The sequence below is a fragment of the Acomys minous genome (assembly GCF_964271855.1).
Source record: "Acomys minous genome assembly, chromosome: 4".
NCBI lineage: Eukaryota > Metazoa > Chordata > Mammalia > Rodentia > Muridae > Acomys > Acomys minous.
This window is the reverse complement of record NC_140486.1, coordinates 36,211,716-36,237,508: the sequence shown is the minus strand read 5'-3', so window position 1 is coordinate 36,237,508 and position 25,793 is coordinate 36,211,716.

Genomic DNA, 25,793 nt, shown 5'->3' with positions numbered 1-25,793 from the left:
TTTCCACCAATTTCAGAGTTTCCCTCAAATTCACTTACTCTAGTACATTGGTTCTCAGCATGTGCATAGTGTCTCGTTTGGGGGTTGCAATCAGATATCCTCAATATCGGATATTTACATTACAATTCATAAAAGTAACAAAATCACAGTTATGAAGTGGCAACAAAATTATATGGTTGGGGGTCACCACAACACGAGGAACTGTGTAAAAGAGTTGCTGCATTGGGAACCATTGATTTAGAACTATTACAATTAACTGACTTGACCAAGGCCTCTAATGTGTTGATATTCTGCTACTTATTATTTATTACACAGAAACCAGCATCTGCTTGCTTCATGCACTGGGTAGACGTAGATATATTTATTCTCTTCTGTGTGTATGCTCTATTTCCTTATCATTTTTTTCCTGGCAAAATCCCTTAAAAACATCCCAACTCCAGTCACACCTAACAGTCTTCTTTGGTTGCTACACCCAAATACTAACGTTTGGGTATAAAAGTCACACAACTAGACCAATAATAAGCTGATCCTTTTTATGTCTTCATATCCCTAATGGACAAACTGTTTCATGTCTGCACAAATTATTCTGTCACACACCCTAACTCTCAAGTCATGCCTATATAGCATACCCAACGTCTCTCCATTTCAGATGATAACAAGATTTCCTTCATCCTCTATGACTGAATGCATGAATCTTCCCCATGGTCTTTTTTTTTTTTTTTTTTTTTATATCTTTTTTTTTATTGATTTGTTCATATTACATCTTTTTTTTTCTATGCTAATTTTTTTAAATTAATTTATTCATATTACATCTTGATTGTTAGCCCTTCCCCTGTTTCCTCCCATTCCTCCCTCCCTCCCATTTCCCCCCTTCTCCCCTCCCCTATGTCTGTGATTGAGGGAGACTTCTTCCCCCTATGTATGCTCTAAGATTATTGAGACTTTAGGCGAGAGTAGCATGGAAGAATGGGGAAATAACAGGACCCACAGGGTCCTGGAAACCTACAAGAAGAACTTTATGACAGGCAGATCTGGGTCCTGGGGTCCTCCTCAAACTAAGGCACCAGCCAAGGAGAAATAGGCAGTAAACTTCGAACCCCTACCAAGACCTAGCCGACGAACACGATATTCTCCACTGTTGAGTGGAGAGTGAGATCTGATTCTCACGTGAACTCTGGTGCCCCTTTTCTGACCATGTCCCCTGGATGGGGAGGCCTGGTGGCACTCAGAAGAAGGATAGCAAGTTACCAAGAAGAGACTCAATAATCCCCATGGTCTTTTAACTTCGGGCCACAGAGGAAGTTACTTCACTGGAAAGTCTTTTGTGAACCCATCCATCCTATTCTTTCTTTGGTCTTTGCTCTTAAGTTACTCTTTTCCTCCAGAACCAATCAAGGCTAACTTCATCTCCATGGATGACTCCAAACTATGGACAAAGCCGCCATAGTACTTCTGTCAGTAAGAAAAGGATGATTCTCCTGACCCTTCATCCTACTTCTGTCTGTCTGAGTAAATCATTGCTTACCTCATTTCAGTCTGGCTTTCACCTCTAGTACATGCTAAAAGGGAGTGTGACAAGGTGCTTTTCAGTCGTGTTAGCATTGCCGAATGCAGTGAACATTTTAAAGTGTTGGCATTTAGCCCAATGGCATTTTCCCCTCATTAAGTCCCATGGCTCCTACAATACTATTTGTCTTGTATTCTTGCTTCTTATGGGTTTCCTCTAGTCATCTTGTCAGTCTTTCTCTGTTGCAAATACTATGTATGTTTAATTCAGAGGTAGCTTTGCCTTAAGCCACCATTCTCTCCTTTTAAAAATCCATCTTTATGATTTTCTAAATCTATTGTCTCCAGCTAACCTTCATACACACACACACACACACACACACACACACACACACACACACATACACACACACACACACACACATACACACACACACGACTTGATGAGGTGAATATGAGGAAGTAAAAAAAAAAGAAATATTAGGAAAATTCTTCAGTTTTTGCTTTGTTTTTTTTATTTTATTTTATTTAGCTGCTGCCATTGACGAAATGTACAAATCTACCTTATTGTCTTTAATTTTTAGTTACAGAAGAAATTCTTTCACTGGAAAATCTTTCCTGAACCACCAGCCCTGATTAATGTATCTAACAGCTAACTTTCGACATTTCTCTCCTTGTATCATTTTCAGTCAATGGCAACAGCTAAAAACAAACCAAGGAATTTTCCTAACATTTCTTTCTTCTATGTCATATTCACCTCGTCAAGATTTGTGACATCTTTAGGATGTGTTTTAATCTATCTATTTAAACCCAACCTGACTGTTACCACACTATCCTGAGTAAACACTATGAATTATGTCCTTTCTATCTTCCCTTGACTTTCTCATAGAATCTGAGTTGTCCAAAAAATAAAGATGCACAAGTTTTAGATCCATCATTAACAACTATTCCAGCACTAAATTAAATCACTCAGCAATGGACACTTGTTCTCTTATTATTCCTAAAATCTTTTTCTGCTTTAATAAAAATGTTACTCATTTCCACTAGTTTTTCTTTTTGTTTTTTCTTTTTTATATATTTTATTAATTTATTCATACTACATCTCAATGGTTATCCCATCCCTTGTATCCTCTCATTCCTCCCTCCCTCCCATTTTCCCCTTACTCCCCTCCCCTATGACTGTGATTGAGGGGACCTCCTCCCCCTGTATATGCTCATAGGGTGTCAAGTCTCTTCTTGGTAGCCTGCTATGATATCTAGAAATTCTTAACTAAATGAAATACTTATAAAATATTTAGAAAGGAGGCCCTTTAAAGATCAAAATTTTAAAAATCAGCATCATTGATAGTTGGTTCCTATGCTTCTACCCATATTCCTCTGTGCATAGACACAAATTTTAAATGGTTGTTTCTCTATGTAGAGCTTGTAAACTGTTTGCTGTATATTATAAAAATTTTTTCAAGTCATAAATTTAGCTACCAATGCTGTTTATATAATTACATTTATTTAATTACTCTTAGTGAGTAGATATTGTTATATTATACCATTAATTTATTCAGGGCTCTAATATACCAAAATTTAAGTTTTTTAGGGTTATTCTTTTAGAAAACATCTTGAATGCACATGTGTACATAGCAGCTGAGAAATAATCTTAAATACTTTTTCAGATCAGAACCGTTAAAAGCACAGACTAAAAAACAGTGTTTGCCTTATATTCTAATTAATCTTCAGATAATTTTAGAAGCTTTGATTTATTCTTATTGAATGATAATTTCACTTTGCCCTAATACATTTTTTCTTTTATATATAATATTTATTTACTTTTCATGTATAATTTTGGGTATCTAGTGTGTTTTAATATTTTCCCATTTTATTTTCATTTATATTCATATTTATATCAGCCCCTTAACTTCCTCTTTATATCTTTTCTATTGATATTTAACAATTTTCTTAAAGGATTTTACTATTTTTTTCAGAGGTTACAAAATTTAGTACATTTAAAGTTTATTTACAGCTTTATTTTCCTAATAATTTTAATTACTTGTAGTTTGTATGCAACCATATCAGACTTTTCCCTTTCAGTCTATCACTCTCCCAACTGTATAGTTTTAAAATGACATTTCCTCAGGTCTCAAATGCATTTATGGGAAACTTACCTAGTGATATAAAAGTGTAACTCTAATAGCAATACTAGCTGCTACTATTTATCGAGCAGATATTTTTATATTCATATATTTATAAGGCAAGTACTAATATTTTTTTACATTACGCATAGGAAGAAAATGAGGCACAGAGAATCCAGAGGGCTTCCTCAAGGGCAAGGAGGCAATAAGCAGCAGAGCTAGGATATAAGGCTGGTAACACGGTTTCAGATTTGTGTCCAAGCCATTACTCTGCTAGCTTTTCTTGTACCCTATAATGCCTCTTCATTTTCCTGCTCGCCCTTTTGCTATTTGATGTTCTACTACCTTGATCTGCCAGATCAAATATCAACAAGGAGAGGAAGCTAAAGCCTAACAGGTACAGTAAAACAGGGACTAGAAAACACTTTACAAGGTCAGGCAACTATGAGATCCTGGGGACAAAAAGCCACAAGACAAAGAATCTAAAGCAATATATGCTGTGAGCATTTGAACCAGTAGATTTCAGTACATATGATTGGCGTGTGGTCCACGTTAACTCATACCATGAACCAATTAACAAAAAAAGAACAATAGAAAACTATGAATGAAGTAGAAAGTGGTTGGTTAGGTTGTGTTTGTAAGACTAGCATAGCAGTGTTTGCCTTGGGCATAGATAAGGCACTGTGGGATCTAAACTGAAAGAGCTAATAAAGTAAATTGTTCCAAACAAATATGGAAGCCTGGGGGAGTAAAGCCTGCATTTATGGAGTAGGAACTCTTCAGAGTTCACTTGTTGTTGTAAGGAAGTGAAAGTATCAGAAGAAGAAGAAGAAGAAGAAGAAGAAGAAGAAGAAGAAGAAGAAGAAGAAGAAGAAGAAGAAGAAGAAGAAAATCAGTGCATCTCTATAGATATGGGGGCCTAGGTTACTTCATCCAGCTTATTATCTCTTTCGTGAATTTGCTTAGAAATATTTACTTAGACTGAATTGCTCTGAGTGCGGTTCTAGAAGCAGCACTCTCAGACAGCTCATATTGCAGAGAAAAGAAGAAAAGCAGTAAATAAATTATATAATGTGGTTTTCTATTATAGTATAAAGTACAGACACAAGAGCTGGGCTGAAAACTTGAAACTGAAAAAGACTGCTGGAAATATGGCTGGAGAATCAGAAGGAGTGGGTAAGAGTGAAGAAAAAGGAATGAAGAAAGAGGCCACTGTTATCTCTATATACATCCACCACCAGAAGAAAACATCAATCCTGACTACAGGGGATTCAGGCAGCATCCAAATCAGGAGGTTTCCTGGCAATCAGAGGTAAAGGGGCATTGTATTACTAAGATCAAAATATCCTGCAGTATTTAATCTCATGATATTATGCCTTGGCAGCATTAACTCCCTGAAAATTAACAAAGAGTTTTAAATGCTTTTTTAACCTCTGAAGAACTAGGCTTAAGTCACTAAGATATTTACTTGTTTAATTATATAAGTAAGTCCAAGGGTTGTCATTAATATTTGAGAAAGAAATAGAGTTCTACAGTTAATCAGTTACCTTTAGAAAGGAGTGCATAGCTTGGCTTCTAGTAAATTCTGTGATTAAAGCCTCAGAACAGCATGGATATGCATATCCTTTCTATGTGAATAGCATTTGATTACAACACTTTCTACTGGTCCAAAATGAAAATACTGGGGGAAAACAATTTCAAAATGAATGCAAGAAAGAACGAGACCATCCTATCTGATAAATATGTGTCTTCTTGGGCATGGGAAAAGTGCATGGAGAAAAGAGTACCTGTAAGCCCCCACGGAAAGAAAGACTGTTCATACACTCAGAGAAGAAAGGATGTCACACAACTGGGAGAGAGCATGGAGCCAATGTTCAGTTACTGTACTAGCCTGAAGTTGTCTGTTGGAATGAATTTTCTTTTGCTGCTCACATAAAAATGTGATAAATAGAATAATGAAAACATTAACTATTCAAAAATAATCATATACTTTCTACCTTTTCTCCCTATTCCATAAACAGACATACATTGACAGATATGTAGCATATGCAGTTTTACACACACACACACACATACACACAGAGGCACACCTGATTTCTATTTGAAGTTGTCATCTGACAAGTTAAAATTTATCTTTATAAACTTTTTAACTGTTTTAATAAAAATTTGAAAAGAAAAAAAACCATTATGGTCAAAAGAAAACTGACTTACTTTGCTAAACTTCTCAGAGAGAAGATACATTTCATAGAATGCTTTCAATTTTAATATACTTGGATACAGTCAAACACACAAAAGGAAGGTTAAGATATTGCAGAAATTTTACTTTTCTTCAAAAAGAATTTTACAATTAATTAGCGAAAAAACCTGTTTTTCCCTTCTCCTTTAATTTGTGATAAGGCAATTTCTCTTATGATTTAAAACTTAACTCTAACAAGTTGGTAAAAAAAAACTTTTATCAAGCAATTGTAGTCGACAAATGGAGTTACAACAGAGATGTTTCATATTATTTGTCACCATCAATTCAACTCCTATTATTTATGAATACAAAGCCTAAATTCACACATGCATCATTGTATTTTAGACCTGAGTGCCTTTTCTTCCCATTCCCTGCCTCCACACACTGACACTATAATTTTAGTAAATGACATTTAGATCTCAAAGCAAATTGAACAATTGATAATAATGAAAATTAAAGGCTTACAGAAAATATCATCTATTTTAGAGTAAGATAAGACTTTTAATTACTTTTTTGTGTGTGAAATGAGATAACAGAGGCAACGACAAAATTAAAGGTCACAGAGAAATTTTATCTGTTTACCTAAAAATTCTCTTCCCATGCTTTAAAATGCCTGTATAATGTTTGTCTATGTAATGAAAATTTCCTTTGTCCTTAAAATTTTTTATCCCTGTTTTTTTTTTCATTACAAGAACACATTTTTTTCAACCTTTACTCAGACACTGCAAACCAATGTTTTTAGAGTTGAAAGTAAGCACGTATAATGAGAGATGTAATCATTTTTAAACTGAGGAGAACTTCACTAAGATAAGCTTTCCTTCCGAAGGTCAACTGCAGCAGGGCTCAAGTGTTCTTGTCCTCAGTGATTTAGACCAAACCTGAACGGTGTCTCTAAAAACATTATGTTAAAATGAAATCTACTCCTATATGCAGGCAATTGGTTTCACATGGGGCATCCTGTAAAGGATGCAGACAGGTAGTTTGTTATGGCGCAGCTCTTGGGCATGTGACCCAATTTATGGAGAATTAAGAGTAACACCACCATTCTCTTAATAAGAATCACACTGTTCTCTTGGATGTGGGATTAAATGGGGGTTATGGTGAAAACGGATCTCTAGGGAGTTCTTTAGCTGCTCCATCACACTCCTAAAACTCAGCTAGATTCCTATTCTGAAAACCTTCCCACGTGGAAGTTTAAAACTACCAGTAACTGCTTTGCCAAAGGCCAGGTGTTTTCCATATCACAGGAAGGCGAGAAGTCTGCGAACTGAGACATCCAGCCCGTGCAGCATCGTAGGATGGGGGACCAACACGGTGGTTTGGATGGATACAGGCTAGGTGAGATGTGAATGTGGGCATTTGTGTGTGCCCATATTAGTCTAGTGATAATATTTTATTTTTTTAATTTTAAAGTTATTTTTAAAATTTATTCACTTTACATCCTGATCTTTGCTCCCTCCCTCTTTTCCTAGTCCCACCCTCAATCCCCCCCAGCCCCTTCCGTAGTCCTCAGAGAGCAGGCGCCCTCCTCCCTTACTAACTGACCTCAGCCTATCAAGTCTCCTAAGAACTACCTGCATCCTCTTCCTCTGTGGCCTGGTAATTGCCCAGCCAAGAGGAAGTGATCAAAGAGCAGGCAACAGAATTCATAACAAAGACAGACCCTGCTCCCATTACTAGACTCACATAGAGATTGAGCTGCCTGTTGACTATATCTGAGCAGAAGACCTGAGCAGCAGGTCCTCTCATTGGATGGTTCTTGATTGGGTCCCAGATTAGATGGTCTGTTGGTCTCCTGTAGAGCTCCTTTCCATTCTGGGTCTTTCTATCTTTCACTCTTCCATAAGACTCCTTGCCCTCTGCCCAAAATTTGGCTGTGAGTCCCAGCATCTGCTTCAATGCTCTGCTGGGTAGAGTCTTTCAGAGGACCTCTATGGTAGGCTCCAGTCCTGTTCTCTCCAACAGCTTTCAGTGAATATTTTATTTGCTCTTCTGCATGAGAATTAAGCATTCTCCCTAACTTCTCCTTGTTACTTAGCTTTAGGTCTGTGGATTGTAGTATGGTTATCCTGTATTATATGGCTAATATCTGCTTATATGTGAGTATATATATGCATGTACTCTGGGTCTGGGTTACCACACTAAGGATGACTTTTTTTTTTCATCTCCATACATTGGCCTGCAAATTTCATGATGTCCATGTTTTTAACTGCTGGGTAGTATTCTGTTGTGTTGATGTACCACAGTTTTAAAAAATTCATTCTTCATTTGAAGGACATTTGGGTTGTTTCCAGTTTCTGGCTATTAGGAATAAAGCTGCTATAAACATAGTTGATCATGGTGGAGCGTCTTTTGGGTATACGTACAGGAGTGGTATACCTGGGTCTTGAGGTAGCACTATTGCCAATTTTCTGAGAAGGTGCCAGATTGATTTCCAAAGTAGATGTACAAGTTTGCACTCCCACCAGCAATGGAGGAGTGCTCTCCTTTCTCCACATCCTCATGAGCATGTCCTATCGCTTTAGTTTTTGATCTTAGCCATTTTGAAGGGTATAAGATGGAATCTCAGAAATTTTTGATTTATATTTCCCTGATGACTAAGGATGTTCAGCATTTATGTGCTTCTCTGCCATTCTGTATTCTTCTGTTGAGAATTCTGTTTAGTACTGCACCCCATTTTTTACTTGAATTGATTGGTTTGTTGGTGTACACACACACACACACACACACACACACACACACACACACACACACACACACACTAGCCCTTTGTCAGGTGTAGGGTTGGTGATCTTTTCCCAGTCTGTATACTGCCATTTAATTCTATTGACAGTGTCCTTTGCTTTACAGAAGCTTTTCAATTTCAAGAAGTCCCATTTATTGATAGAGCTGTTGGTGTTCTGTTCATGAAGTTGTCTCCTGTGCCAATGATTTCAAGGTTCTTCCAGGGCTGCTTGCCTTGGAATAACTGGGTTCTAGAGATGCCATATTGCTCTGGACTTTTTTTACTGTGTTTTTTAAAGCTGGCCGTTAGTTATATGGTTGTTTTCAGCCTTATCTGGAAGTTTATTTTGTGTCTCCTGTAGTTGTTATGGGTTGGGGAAGAGCCCTGGCATGAAGCTGGATATTCTTGATGAGCCTTCTCAGTTTGGAGGGTATTGGCCTCTGACTCATGAGTGGTTCTCAGGGAATTGCCTGTGGCTCTCCTCAGATATATGATCCTTAGGACCAACTGGGCTCCTCAGGAGCCTGGGGGGTGGTCCTTCTCCCCAGCAGAAGAAGTCCTGGAGTCAGCTACCCCACTACTGGCTTTCTAAGGTTAATGAACTCTAGATACCCTGACACTGTGCTCAGACCCAGTGCTTGCTGGGTGCAGCCATTTTGGAGAACCTGTTTACTCAAAGGTCTGGTAGATATCCTCAGGGGAACTAGTTGAGCTTTAGAGTGGTGGCTGAGGCTGTTTCAGTGGATCCCAGGAACCCAGGCACACAGAAGGTATCCAGCCACAGGACTGTGAGAGTATGAGGCTGGGCAGAGGCTGACTTGGGAACTTTTTACAGGATTAGCTGGGTTACCTAAGCTTGGTCCCACTCACTTCCCTCGTAGAGGTCTCTCCTCTCATCTGGGAAACAGACACTGGTGTTTTGGCATCCACCGCATGGACTGCCAGGAGCTCTTTAGTCACCACTATTCTGCTGTTCAGATACTGTGCATGAGAGATAACTGGTGTTTTATTTTTAAAAATAGAAGGTAGAAAATATTTGTGATATGAAAAAAGACAGGCAGCTATTGAGGAAAGGAATTAAAGATTAGGGAGACCACTGGAGTGGGGAAGGACTACAATAAAAGCAAAGCATGGAAATACCATAAAGCAACATACTAATTTGTACACAACGTTAAGTAAAACTTTAAAACATAATATTCTTATTAACATTTGAGAATTCCATAAATGGTTTGGGGTCATATTCACTTTCCCAACTCCTCCCAGACCTACCTTCACTTCTCTAAACAACCACCTTGGAGTTTTCTTTTCTCCCCACCCACAGATTTTACTTATTTAAAATTTAAAATTAAAATAGTTTAGCTAAGTCATCCATTCCAATTTGTATTTACTAGCTAATCTTTGGTGTGTGGCCTGTCCTGGAGTGTGGTCAACGTGCTAGGGATAATACCATTAAAGAAATTTAACTCTCTTTTTCTCAGTAGCTATTAAATTCTCATAGCTCCTCAGCTAGTGTGGGAGCTGAAGCCACAAGTGGGATGGCCAAAGGATCTAGGATAGAACCAAACACAAATGCAAAAAAAAAAAAAAAAAAAAAAAAAGGCAATAATGACATTCTGCTATACTCATAGATTGGTGCCTAAGCCAGTTGTCATGGGAAAGGCTTCATTCAACCATTGATGGACACAGATGCAGAGATCAACAGTCAAACATTAGGCAGAGCTTGAGAAGTCCTGCTGAAGAGGGGGAAGAAACATTGTAGGAGCCACAGGGGTCAAGGATACCACAAGAACTCTCACAGAATCAACCAACCTGGGTTCATTAGGGGCTGAGACTGGGAACCTGCATGCGTCTCACTGAGGCCTTCTGCATATGTTATAGTTGTACTGCTTGGTGGTTTTGTGGGACTCCTAGGAGAGGGAGTGGGGTGGTGTTGTTTCTAACTCTTTTGTCTGCTTTTGAGACCCTTGTCCTCTTACTGGGTTGCTTCTTCTAGCCTTAATATGAGGGGAGATGCCTAGCCTTATTGCAACTTGATATGCTGTGTTTGGTTGACATCCCTGGGAGGGTTGCCTTTTTCTGATGGGAAAGTAGGAGTAAATAGGGAGGGAGGAGGTGGAGGGAATGGAGGAAGTGAAGAGAAGACAGGGGAGGGAAAACTGTAGGCCAGATGTAATATATGAGAGAAAAAACTAGTACAAATTAGTAAAAAGATAAGCATTTGGAGTATTCCTAGTACAGCTTGCTGGTCATGTCCAATAGTGAGCCAGTTTGCCTTTTCAAGCAAAACTGCTGCTAGTGTCCATTGCTTCTATAGAATATGTATATGTTTGCCACAGCAATGCAAAAATTAGTGTCCCTCTTCAAATTCATCCTTGCCTCTGCCCTACTCATAGAGATACAAGGATATTCTAAATCAAATATTCACCAAAAGCCTTTCTAAACTTCTGAGAAAAAACCCACCTAGTTTTCCTTATTTTGCATACCTTAGTACTGACATGCAAATCCCAATCCTTTGATTTTGGTAGGAATGGGAAGATCATATTACAAGAATGCTACCTCACTGGCTACAAGAGTTTCAGGTCCAGGAAGCTGTAGCCTCCTGCCAGTCCTCTGTTCTGACTGTGAGTGTCAGTCTGTACTTACGTTTCCCAGAGAGTTCTATAGGAAAGCAGGTGCAGGATAGTCAAGGGCACTGCTATGTGAACTATGGAAAAAAAAAAAAGCCCAGAGATCGTACCACCCACAGTGGGCTGGGCCAACTCCATCAATCACTAATTAAGAAAATGCCATACATGCTTGATTATAGCCAGATCTTATCGAGACATTTTCTTAATTTAGTTCCCATCCTCTCAGATGACTTTGGCTTGTGTCAAGTTGACATAAACTATACGATACACACAGCACAAGTACGTAGGAAATCTCTGTAGCGTTAATTAATTTTGCTAAGAACATAAAGCGGCTCTAAAAATTAACTCCTTAAAACTGAGTTAATAGCAACTTAGAGATTAAAAGTTGATATATCCCTTAATGAGTTATGGAATAATCCTTTATGATCTTATGAGATAAAAAACAACAAACAAACAAACAAACAAACAAACCCATCAATCAATCAACAATAAAACCTGGTGATATAATAGAACGGAGTTGAAGACCAGATAATATAGTATTACAATTAAGCTTAATTGTTTAGGGGTTAAGATGTTTTTAGGTCTAGATAGATGTTTTAAGTTGATAGAGATGAGATACGATAGATATTGAGTTACACACAGAATTTTAGATGCAGCAAGCTAGGAAAGATGTTTTCTTCAAGGTTGCCAAACACAACTAGCCAAAACATGAAGAATGTAACATTTATATAATTACTGGTTGTTTTGGTTCTTCTTGTTGTAAGTAATTTATTTTTTTATGTGTAATAATATCAATGTATGTACAAATGGAAAGTATTTTGTTCCACACAGAATGTGATAAGGCATAGGAATGCTCCTTCCTAAGTGAGACTCAAGGTTAGATCTGATAGTCACTAAGAACTACATAATAAAAATCCTCGCTTGAAAGGAGAACAGTCTTCTCATGAGGGCTTGATCCTGAGATAGGAAAAAAACTGAGCCTGTTCCTAAATAAAGCCTGCATGTCTGAAGTATAGCATCAAGGCAGCAGTATGGAGATCAGTAACATTTGGGCAAAGGCAAATAAGGAGAGTCATCATTGATCTTGGGCAAAATCTCTTTTATATAAAGAAAAAAACACTGAGTCAGGTATAACTATGCAGGGATCTTTCTTTGAAGGGAAAATAGAGTTGTTACCTGATAGGATTTATGTTTCCCAAAGGTCCTCTGGCAGTTCAGGGCATCTAATGCTAGATTTTTATTTCCTTATAACCATTCTGCTTTTGGAAAAGAAAGGCCAATTCATGACTTTGTGACTTCACAACTACTTGGTTATTCATAACTTAGGGAAATTATCTATGTATCCATGTATCTATATGTGAATTCTTCATATTTTCTAAAGGAGAAGTTAGTTTCTATTTCTTTTCTGTTACCAACAAACTGCAAATGACCTTTACCATGAAATAAAACTTTTATCATCACACCATAAATCAGACAATGCAATACCTGTGCCTAAAGCACAGATAATTGAATAGTTTTCTTACAAGCCCATGGGTATTAGCTCTATGGAGCTAGAACTCACTGAAATATTAATTTAATTAAAGTTGGATATTCTTAGAAATTAAGGTTGTATAAGGTAGACAATATATGTAGACTGATCACAAACTAAATCTTCCCAAATATCTAAAAGACAATATTCTGGTTATAAGAGACTTTCCTCTCTGAAACATATGAAAGCTGCCTACATAATCCAGAAGTTGTATAGTAGGAAAAATGGCCAGGTCATTAACTGCCACTTACGCTGTGAGTCATTAGGTAAGCTGGGCCATCCTGCTTCTATGTAGATATGTATGATATGTCTATTGTTATTGTGATAATATCAGAGGAACATATAGCAAATTATTTTCTATACGCTGTCACTAATGGAAGAAACCTATTTATTAGTCAATCAATGCACCTCCCAGGCAGTATCAAACCTTGGCTCAGAGGATTTGTAAGCCAGTCCTGTAGGTCTTAAATTAAGGGCCATGGAGCTAAAATGAAGAAAAGTAGAGAAAGGCCAGTAGACCCCATATGTGGGGGGAAAGTTACATAGTAATTTTCCAAACCGCTTTGTTCAAAGGGCAACATGGGTTTTGGTAGTTATATTTTATTTGTCGTACATTTTAGCGTATTTTATTTTAGTGGTTATATTTTTAAAGGGGGCATATTTTTTAATTGTAGAGTCAAGAAGACTTTAGAAATCATCTGTTCAAGCTTTAGTTGCTTGAAGACAAATTAACACACAAGGACTAGGATCTATGGCAGACAACCAGGCCTGTGACCCTGGTCTAGTGGACTACATCAAAGCACAACTGGAATAATAAAAAGCCTGGCTTCTTTGGCATTCTGCAAGACAGAAAAAATGAAACACTTTTTACTGCTTCCTTAGAGTCAGGTATAACTACGCAGGGATCTTTCTTTGAAAGCCTTTCCCAGGCTTTGTGTAATTATTTATCAGTACATTTATAGGTTAGAGTAAAAAGGAACTATGCTGTCAATCAAGAAAATCCCAAGGTAGAAGTCTTATTTTCTGCAAAAACTTCCATGTTCTGTGGAAAAATGTTAAATGTGTAGATTTTGTCATTCAAGACACTCTTGGAGACTTGGCCATTTCCCATAGCATCAGTGATTACGAAAACAGCATTGCTGATTTGGATTAAGTTGGAAGCTAAGAAAAATGGCATGCAGACTGTTGTTTTTTCTAGCCTACAACTTCCCTGGCACAGGGATTTTTGAGTCTTATTATAAGTCTTTTGTATCAAGATGGCTTTGAGTGTACCTGCTATCCTTGAAAGGGAAAGTAAAAAAGAAAAGTGGAGCTTGAAATGATATGTGGATTTCCATGCTAAAATCACTTCACAATGAAAGTTCCTCATAAAAAGAAAGCAACAGAAACAGAAGTATCTGTATTAAGATTTGCTTCGAGAACAGTCACCCAAAACTATCTAAAACCTTGGATCATCATCCTCAGCCTTCTAGCCTAGTATATCAGATAGACATATTTGTGAGTCAGGAACTATAGAGGACTTGCTTTCCCTGTCTTGGCAGAGTTTGGCTGTTTACTCTGCCTGCAGCTAAGCTTGCCCATTTTTAGGCAGAATTCTGTCTGTGGCCAAATGAGTGCCCAGTGCACCCAGTGGTTTGTTTGCCACATTTGAAGCCATCTCAATAAGATGGTTCTTTGATGCTCATCATTTTTGTGGTAAGCTGGGTATTACCAGGAGTTAACCTGTCTCATTTTCATAGAATCGTTAAAGTAATAAAAACATATTTAAATGCCATATTCTGTAGGCATATTCTCTGAGGTTTTTGAAGACCTTATTTAACCATTTTATCTTATCTATCTACAGAATCATATCTAACTGTTAAACTTAGGATGTATATTCTTGTAATATAAATCGACTGGTAATTGAGATGACCATGATTTGATCAACTAACAATTAACTTTTGTAACTTACTTATCCTAAACAGCCTTCAATAGCACTTTCAAAGTATTGGAAGTAAACCCTGTATTTTATTTGAGTTGGATGGGTATAATGCCTCATATTAGAATATGTCCATTAACTTGGAAAATAAAAGCCATAAACAAACAAACACCAAAGGCTCATTATGTTCCCCATCATTTTTTTAGTTTCATCATATCAAAACAGGAATTCAGGACTGGATATATGAAACAGTGTTTAAGGGGATTTGCTGCTTTTGTATAGGAAAAAATTCAGTTCTCAGCACACACATTGCAGCTCACAGCCATCTGTAGCTGTAAATCCATCTGTAACTGATGCCCTCTTCTGGCTTCCATGGGCATCTCATGCACTCAGTACACATGCCTATATACACAAAAACAGAGTTGTACAAATACCTGTGTAGCGTTTTCAAAATAATAAAAAAGGGTAACTGCTAAGGTATGATTATTTAAAATTATTATTCTTTATTTTGAATTTTGTATCCTATAATAATAACTTAATGAGACAAAATGGAATCTAATACTTTATATACATTTTTTGAGAACCGCAACAGTAAATGTATGTAATGCTCATTTATTAGATGAGGTAAACAATATTTATATTGCCCCAAGTCACCGAAATCGGATTTCAGTAAGTCTACCTCCATTTACACATCCTTTCACTATCCTGTGAGTGTACTGGTAGAAGGTTTGAGAGGAAAAGACCTTATGATTTTTAACAGAATATACAAACAGCTCATGATGCAAAAGTTCAATATACACTGATGATTTACTTAAGTTACAGATGTAGAATTTAGGTGGATTGAGACTGGAGAACAAAAGGCCACAAAGGCTTGAGAAGATTCGCTTGAAGGTTTGTCTCTTTCCCAGTTAGCCTCACATAGTAATGACAGATTCAAAAGAGATTCTCACGAGCAGCCCAAGTCAAAGCTGATGCTCAGATTATGAAAACACTGCACCGTCTCGAGTTCACGTATCATATGGGAGGCATTCCCTGGCACGTCTGTGTTTGATGCTTCATATGTTTACATGGAAACATGCCAAGTGTATTTACGGTGACAGTTCACACTCATTTTTGGACTTTCTTACTTCACTTGGACAAACATCATGATACTGAAGAAGATGAAAACGTTTCTATTCCAAATTCTTACCTCTTTTCAGTTTAATGCCACCAAAAAAAGAGATCTGAAAAGAAGGAATCAATGCACACAACAAAAGCCTGTGCAAGTCTTCTTATGAGAGGAAATAAATGAAGATGCAGACGTAAAGTCTGTAGGTGCCTGAAACAAGCACAGAGGGAAGGGAGCTGAGCTTAGCATGAGGATGAAGACCATGAAGATCTGAGAAAGGAGGCCCTAGCTTACAAACACGTGTTCTTGGATTTGCCATTTCCAATGCCTCCCTTTATTAACATTTATATGCTTCAGTTACTTCACTTCTAAAATGGAAAAACATCAATATTAACCTGTCTAAAACTTTCCATCAGTTTTTATATACAGAGCTTGGTGCAAATTTTAATTCTATAGAACCTACTGGAAGAAATCCTTCAGATTCTGCTCCCATTTATTGTTTCTTATAACATATGTAGTCATAATTATCTTGAATGTGTGACTGTCCATTCAAACTCTGTATAAAGAGATCTATTGCTAAATTATTAAGTCATTTCAATTTAAAAATTTCAAATATGAATTCAAAGCTTTTGATAACACATCTAAAACCCTATTCTAAAATAGAAGTAAATAAAAACACTTCATAAAAGACTTGAGAATGAAAGTGAATATAAACCTATAAATTAAAACAAAAGCAAAAAACGCATCTTGGTGGGGAGGCATTGTGGCACTCAGAGGAAGGGTAAGCAGGCTACTAGGATGAGACCTGATAATCTGTGATCAGATGGTGGAGGAGGAGATCTTCTTTCACAGGCCTACAGAAGGGGAATAGGGTGACAGAAGGAGGGAGGGGGAACAGGAAGATACAAGTGAGGGGATAACAACTGAGATGTAATCTGAATATATTATTTAAATAAAAAATTTTAAAGAAGAATATAATTTCTAATTAGATATAGAAGATCATGCTTAGCTTGCCAATTTAAATTATTAATTAATTCAAAGATTTGTTTTGTTTCGTGTTTGATTTTGCTTATCAAGACAGGGTTTCTCTGTGTAACCTTAATTGTCCTGGACATGCTTTGTAGAACAGGCTGGCCTCGAACTCACAGAAATCTGCCTGACTCTGCCTCCCTGAGTGCTGTGATTACAGCTCAAAACTTGTATACCTATCAAAGAAATGAACATATTGTGGGACTTATGTCAAATTTTTAAATAAAATATAATTATATATACATATACTTATATATTTAACATCATGGGAAACAACAAAAGACAATGATCTAGTTTCCTTATAAACACAATTGTAATTTGAGAGCAATGTACTTATAGTCATGAGTAACTTTGGGATTACTGTGTTCCTTCATTACTCATTTGATTGGGTAGGAAATCAGAAAACAAGAATACATCAAATACATTATCCACCATAATCAAGTAGGCTTCAATCCAGGGATGTAGAAATGGTTCAACATATGAAAATCCATCAGTGTAATCTGCCATAGAAACAAACTGAGAGAAAAAAATCTCACGATCATCTCATTAGATGCAGAAAAAGCCTATGATAAAACCCAACACCTCTTCATGATGAAAGTCTTAGATAAATCAGGGATACTGGGCTTGTACCTAAACATATTAAGGCCATATACAACAAGCTGAAAGCCAACATCATATTAAATGGAAACTCAAAGCAATTCCACGAAAAATCAGGGACAAGGCAGGACTGCCCACTCTCTCCATTTCTCTACAATATAGTACTTGAAGCTTTAACTAGAGCAACAAGACAACCAGAGGAGATCAAATGGGATGCAATTGGAAAGGAGGAAGTATTGCTATTCTCAGGTGATATCATAGTATACGTAAGGGACCCCAAAAATTCCACCAGAGAACTCCTATATCTGATAAACACTTTCAGCAAAGATCAGAATACATGATTAATTTTTAAAAATCAGTAGCCATCTTGTATACAAATGACAAAGGGGATGAGAAAGAAATTTGGTACACTACACCCTTTACAATAGTGATGAAAAATATAAAGTACCCTGGTGTAACTTAAACCAAGCAAGTCAAAGACCTGGATGACAAGAACTGCAAGTCTCTCAAGAAAGAAACTGAAGAAGATATCAGAAGATGGAAAGATCTCCCATGCTCATAGGAGGCTTCTCTTTTCTCAGAAATTGGGGAGGGGTTATAGAGGAGAGGAAGAGAGGATGGAACTCGAAGGAGAGGAATGGTGGGGTTATTACCAGGATATAAGGTGAATAAATTTTTTTTAAATGAAGGCAAATCTTGAGGATCTATGACTTGTTTGTTTCATGAAGTTTTCTTTATTTACATCATATTTTACCAGGCCACTTTTGTGATATGGGGCATGCGCTAATTACCCCCCCCCCCAAATATGAGGTTAAAGTAAGAATGTTCCTGCCTATTAAGTTAAATAAATGGTTTTAAAAATATACAGCATTTTGCTCTTTATTAAAAATAACTTCATTTCATACAATAAATCCTGATCGTGGCATCTCCTTTTATCTCCTCACAGATTGTTTCCACCCCCCCTACCAACTCAGCTTTATACCTTCTCTCTTTCTTTAAAAAAAAACACAACAAAACAGCAAATAGAGAAAAACAAACAAACAAACTAGAGCTTAAAAAGAAAAAGAAAGAAATGAGAAAGAAAACATAAGAAACACATATAGTGTAATGTCACTTTTCATCAGCCAATATATAGACACTGAAGGACAACATGTTCCACAGGATAAAGGAAGATTTTACTTTTGTTTGATGGACTGATACCTTTATGTGTAATGTCAAAGAAAAACTCTATTTTGACATACTGTTCAGTGAAAAATGTGGTAGCTGAGTAACAACAGAAAAAGTAACCTTTTGTAAAATTATTCCTACAAATTAGCAATAACAGTCACTCTTTTCTTTCTAGGATCAGACCTTCTTAAATGTTTTAGACTTTTAAACGATGTCAAAAGTTCAAACTTTTCAGGAGGTAGAGAGATGGATGGCTCAGTGGGTAAAGTGCAAGCACAAAGACATGTTAGGATCCCATCACTCATCTAAAAGGCCTGGCATGGCAGCACACATCTATCATCCCATTGCTGGTCAAGAGGAAGATTTGCAGATCCCAGGGGATTATTTACCAACCAGTGGTATTTAAATTGTAAGCCTCAGGTTCAGGGAGAGTCTGTCTCAAAACACACGGAGAACAATCTAGGAAGACACCTGAGACCAACATCTGGCCTCCACATGTACAAGCAAGAAGGAACACACCTAGGCACACACATGTTCAAAGCTCATGTGCGTATAGATGCGCACACACACACACACACACACACACACACACACACACACACACACACACACACCACCCTGTAAAGTTTCATTCTGCAAAGAGTAATTGAGTTTCCTGAGACTGATGTTAATCAGTGTCTACTTTCAGTCACATAATCCCAGTAGCATTAAAAGATTCCATTAACCCTACCCAGAAAGACTGTGGTATCTTCTATCTCTCCCACATTTTATATTTTAGGAGTTTAAAGGAAATAAGAAAGTAAGGCAAATGAGAAATTGGCAAAGATCACTTAGAAACCACAAGGTTTGCATAGGTAAACTAAACTAATTCCTATAAGTAGCATTTAATATACTTCTATTTTTACATGTAATGCTATATTTCAGTTATGCACACAATTCCCTGACAGTCCATATCTCCATCCTTCCTTCCTCCCTGTCACAACAACAACAACAACAACAACAACAACAACAACAACCATGTCTGACTCTTAGCCAGGAGCTAAGACAGAATTACCCTTCAGAAGGTCTCTATGTGAAGGGTTATAAGCACATGGCCATAGGCAGTAACTATGAAGCCTGAAGTGGAAGGGCATTTGCCAGGTTGGGGCTCCAGAAATGAAAAAGCCTTTAGTTCTCTGGATATTATGAGGGTTAGGGGACCATGTCATAGAAAGCATGGTGGGTCATGAAGATAGAAGAATCCTTCAATTTCAAAGAACAAAGAGATGTCTATAATTACAGTTGTTTAGGTAAATAAGTTCCATATATACTACCTAGCCTGTGCCCTAGGCATTACAAGAAACTGATAAGTAAAGCTAAAATCTAAAGTTATCTTTGTATGGGCATAAGTGAGGTTTGCCATATAGAGATGATACATAAAAGTCCTGAGAGAGAGGGGGGGAGAGAGAGAGAGAGAGAGAGAGAGAGAGAGAGAGAGAGAGAGAGAGAGAGAGAGAGGCAATGCAGGTGTATGTTGCCTGATAAAGGAGTGTGATCTTGAAGGTCTGTCTCTATTTTCCTCTTTCTTTTCTTATTTCCCACATTTTTATTTATTTTTGTAACATATACATTTATTTTATTATACATGAATAAAACAAACTACATACAGCAGGGAGAACCATGAGACAATCATGAGTTATATAAATGTTACATTTATAGTGATTTGCTTTTTGTATTTGTCAAACTTGAAGTAAATATCTTTCCTATCTTGGTCTAAATTTCTGAATGAAATACAACATCTATCATGTCTGATCTCTATTAAATTAAATCCTTTATCTTGATCTAAAAAGATCTTATCCCCTAACCAACTAAACTTGATTGTAAAACTAAACTATCTGGTCTTCAACCCCCTTTAGAGACTTTAGAAGAAACAAAACTTAAATGCCTAAGTGAACTAGTAGTGCAGTTTGGCAGCTTCCAAAATGAAAAAATTACTGAGACAACTGGCTGCCTGAACAGTCTCCCAACACTCTCTATAACATTGGAGTCTTCGGCCTTCTAGCTTAATATCTCTGCTAGACTTATACGGGAGGCAGGAACTATTGAGGACTTGCTTAATCTGTCTTGGCAGAGTTCGGCCGTCAACACAGCCTGCATCTAAGCTTGCCCATTTTTAGGCAGAATTCTGTCTGAGGAAAAAATGAGGACATGTTGCCCAGTGGCTTGTTTGCTATATTTGAAGACAACTCCAAAAGGAGGTTCTTTGATGCTCATTATCTTCTTAGAGGTCAGCTGGGTGTTGTCAGGAGTTAACTTGTCTTGTTGTCAAAGAATCTTTAGAATAATAAAAACATCTTTAAATGCCATATTCTGTGGATCTCTGAAGCTTTTGAAGACCTTATTTAAACTATTTTATCTTATATATCTATAGAATCATATCTGTCTGTTAGACTTAGGATATATAATCTTGTGCTAAATCTCTCAACATTTAGAAACTGGACCACAAATGCAATCCTTGGCTTGCTTAACCATTTTCCCCAATTTTGGGGGGCCCCTTCTAATGTATTATATACCTCAATTCAGCCTGAAGAAACCTTAAAAGAACAATATCCCATTCCCTCTAAGAGGGGTTTGGGTCGGCTTCTATCTGCTCTCTTGGTCTACAAATGCTTATTTTCCTCAGGATGTGGTTATGAGTTATGGGTCTTATACAGAGAGAAAACTAGGCTGAACTCAGGGATGTCTCTCTTTTCCATTATCTTTCATCGGTAGGTAAGGAGATAGGAGCTGAAAAAAAGAAAGAGGGATATAGAAATATAGAGGGAGGATAGAACAAAAGGTAGATGATTGAACCTACTCCTTAAGTCAAGGCCTTAATGTTACTCACAAAGAAGATTATTCCTATTTCTTTTCTTTCCCCAGTGTCTCACTATAGTTTAGGCTGGTCCTAAACTATAGTTTAGTGCAGGTTCCCCTCAAACATATGGTAGTTCATTTGCTCTGGCCCTCACAATGCTGGAATTTTGGATTTTGCGTTTTCTTGCTCTCTCCTATTATTTTATGTTTCAGTTTTGTTTCTGCTCTCTCTCTCTCTCTCTCTCCCTCCCTCCCTCTCTCTCCCTCCCTCCCTCTCTCTCTCCTTCCTTCCTTCCTTCCTTCCTTCCTTCCTTCCTTCCTTCCTTCTTTACTCCCTCCCTTCCTTTCTTTATGTTCAGATAGCTTTCAGGTTACATTTAAAAGAATTTTCTTACAGTGACTGTTTCAATACCTCCACACCACCAATTCTCAGTAAATATGTTATGTTTGGTCAATTTATTAGTTAGATGTTTACATTGAAAGGAATCTTTCTAGCCTGTGTGAAATGCTACAGGGAAGGTGGGAACGTGGACACAGCTCCATGCATCTCGTTCCCCTTTCTGTGCTGTATGTCAGATTATTTACACACTGCTCTCAGCAACACAAAATCACGCATAAATTTCTCACAACTTCCTCTACTTTCACAGTTGTTTATAGTATTTCCTTACCCTGACTTCTGCTCTTTCATGAAGAATCAGAATTAAAATGCATGAGTCAATCATTTTTCTCTCAAAACTCAGTGGAAGTGATCAAAAAATTTTCCAAGTGTCGTAACTTTCACGGTCTGACTTCTTTGTATTAATCTGTAGCACACAAATACAAGTATGGCTACTAATAAAAAAGCAAATTCTCATAACTATAGAAGAAAAGGGTCAAGAGATAAACACCATTTTTGTTGAATTGCTCTGCTCTCAAAGAAAGTTATTTGTTTATTAGATAAGACTGACAGTCTGAGTGAAATACAGAATCCTGCACAATTTATCAGTTTTCCAAGAACTGCTCTATGCTAAGACATAGCCTCTTATCAAAATTAACGATGGATATCAAGAAAATATGTAACAGAATTATAAATCTTATATATACCAAAGTTCTTCTCTGCAATGGATATTAGTCAGCAAACATACATAAAGTCAATAGTATTCAGTCTAAAATTCAGAAGCAGCATTTTAATCAGCGTTTTGACTTTATAGCATGAGTTATATGGCCAAGTATATATAGTAGTATATAGTATATTTGATATAGTACACACCAAATTTTTCAAAAGGTTTTAGTTACCAACTTCATCCTGGAGCCACGAGTCTCAGATGTCTAATTTTATTCCATGGAGAACAAGGATCCAGATTTCTAATGTTTGTTTAATGACCCAATAGTATCTGGATAATGACACAGGAGAGGGTGGGGAAAGGGGCACCATCTGTCAGAGGAGCCTGAGCACTAATGTCATGTTGCTTATTTACAGTGTAACATAGAAGGACCAGTGGCTCACAGCCCTGGAGCAAACAGAACAATAAAAGGTACTTAAAGCCACTTGTATTCATTTTAGAATTAAAGCCATGAGACAAAGCCAAGATTTCTACTCTTTCTGACAGAGGTATAACATTTATCAAGAGCTGAGTGCTTCATTCTTCAAGCAGTGCACAATGGGAGTCTGGGTTTCCACAAGTCTTGTTTCACCCTGATGGAGGAATACTGAAGTTGGAGAATGTAGCAGTCATAAGATCATCTCATCTTCATCATCGTCCAGACGAAACTGTCTCACATTGCCCTTGCTTGTTTGTTATGATTTTCAACAACAAAAAAAATCCTACCCATTTTTTACTCATCACAATACAATTTAGCCGTCACCTGATTCATTTCCTCCTTTTAATGATTACCTTATTATTCCTAGTGAGTCCTGTCGTGTAAAATATCTTGATAATTTTTTGGTGGCAATGAGATAGATTTGTCGTTTGCAGAAAAGCCATGATGTCCATATTTAATGTTAAGTTATTAAGCTTTGTGTGCACAGCCTCATCACATATTAACTACACATCCTTGTTCATTCATCCTTAATTTTCATTGCACTGAATTGCATTTTCAAAAAAAATCCATAATATCAGACAAACATATGAGTTCTCCCTGTGTGATTTAGGAATGAGGAACATGTGTAAATTCATGTTGGGAGCTTATGCCCAGATGTGCATGTTTTATTTAACAGTAACAGAAGACAGAGTGAGGGAGAATCTCTAGCTTCAGAATGTTGTCCTTCAACATGGGGAGAGATTCAATTCCTTACAGTTGAGGAAAATTCCAGTATAGCTTTAGCACCAAGAAACAGGCTGTGTTTCTGTCCCATGCTGTTAGAGAGCGATGTCCTCCCAGTTGAAACATTTCATCCTGGAAAACAGATGACTGCAGACTGAGGAAGTACTAACATCAGTTTTCATGGTACCAGAAGGTGCTATGAAATCTTCCAAAGGAGGGAAGAAACCAACAATTCTACCCAGATAGGATGCCTGTGAACCCCTCAATGACCACTGTGACCTGATAACCCCAAGGATAGTGGAAGGCATGCATGGTAGTAAACAACAGTTCTCTAATTGGGCTTGAGATCCACTCAACAAGAGGGAAATCATGCCTGGTACTGGAAACCTAGCCAACTGTCCCATCCTAGTGAGTTCATGGACCTCGGAGGAGAACCTACAACTGCTATTCTAGGAAACCAGCATAATCTCTATCTCTGTTCCAAATACTTGCCCTGATACCCACAGATGAATCTCATCTGCAACCCTCATAAAGGGACCTCTCTATGCAACAGAGATCATTACAGATGAGCACAACTAGTCATAACACAGAGTTGTGGATCCCAGCACCAACTGACATATCTATAATATAACTGCCACAGGGAGGGACCATGAGGGCTTGGGGGTGGGGGGCAGTGCTGTAAGAGGCAGAGGACCAGAGAGTTTGCTGTAAGGTTATGTTTTCTGGTAACTGAACCCATTAAATCACACAAACATAATTGCCTGTGTGTAAGCCGAACAAGGACAGCAATAATAAGAATATGGTCAAGTGGACAGGGGAAAACCACCGAGGCCTCAATCTTATGCCAAGAGCAGCTTTCTCCAGAGAATGACACCAATTGGCTATCCAGTACAAATGGTTAGTTCTGAAAACATATTGTTATATTATACAGATTAAGCAGGATACATTTATGTATTTAGGAACACATAGATACACACACATATATATATATAATATTGTATTCATTATATATATTTATTATATGTAATATATTCATAAAATAACAGAGGACATGTTTATTTTGGGTCACTGTTTAGAAAACTCAATCTTTCATGATGGAGCTAGTGTTTAGGGTGAGAGCAGTCAGTTTGTAAGGTGAAGGAGAAGGAGAGTGAATGTTTCCATGGCTTCCTTCTTTGTCTTCTTTCTCCCAGCCTATTGGGAAATACTGCTCACATTCAGGGTATCACATTTGGACCACTAATTTAATTTCTGTGGACCATCTTTAAAGATGTGCCTAGGACAGTTCTTTCTTAATCTCTTAGGTATTTTTAACTTAAGTTTACAATAAAGGTTTACTACAACACTTACTTTAAAATAACAGAAAAGACTCAAGAATCTATTGTTTCATTAGCTCTTTATACAGTTGTAAGTTTACTAATTAATTCACTTTATAAAAAGTTTATTTAATAACTCTGGTAGCTATTTAAAAACTTCTTCAATAATATGCATATTAGACCAGTTAGGAAAACTTATAGCTATTATTATATAGTATCAACTATCAGCCACTTATGAGTGTGATTTATGTGGTGACTCTTACCTGCACCCACTAGCTAAAAGGGCTATTTAGCATTGTCTTGGGGATGGTTACCCTAATAAATTGTCTATATGTATCTTTCCAATGTTGCCTTTGCTGTTTCAGTTTTCAGTAAAAGTTAAATACAATCAAATAATAATAATAGTATGTCTATATCTTATTGTTATGTATCCTTTTAGTAGTTAAAACAATCCATATTAATTATTTTACTACATAATTATAGAAATGGCCCTTATTTGCAAATGTGAGCATCTATTTGTATTCAGTTTTAAAGATTTGTGTAACCTAACATTCTGTCCAGGGACATCCAAGATCCTGCATTTCACTATACTGATTGTGATTTTGACATATGAGTGGTTCATTCACTTCAAGGCCTACCAAATGTACATATCTAACTTCTTTTATTCTCTCAGCCATTGTTCAATATGTAGATTCACAGGTGAAAAAGACATGTTTTTAAAAAATTATTTGAGCTAGCATCTCTATACTTGTATAGTTTTATTTTTTCAATATACTTTGAGTACGGTATATGGTATATGGTTTTAAAAGTTATCTCAATGTACCCTGTGTGGTT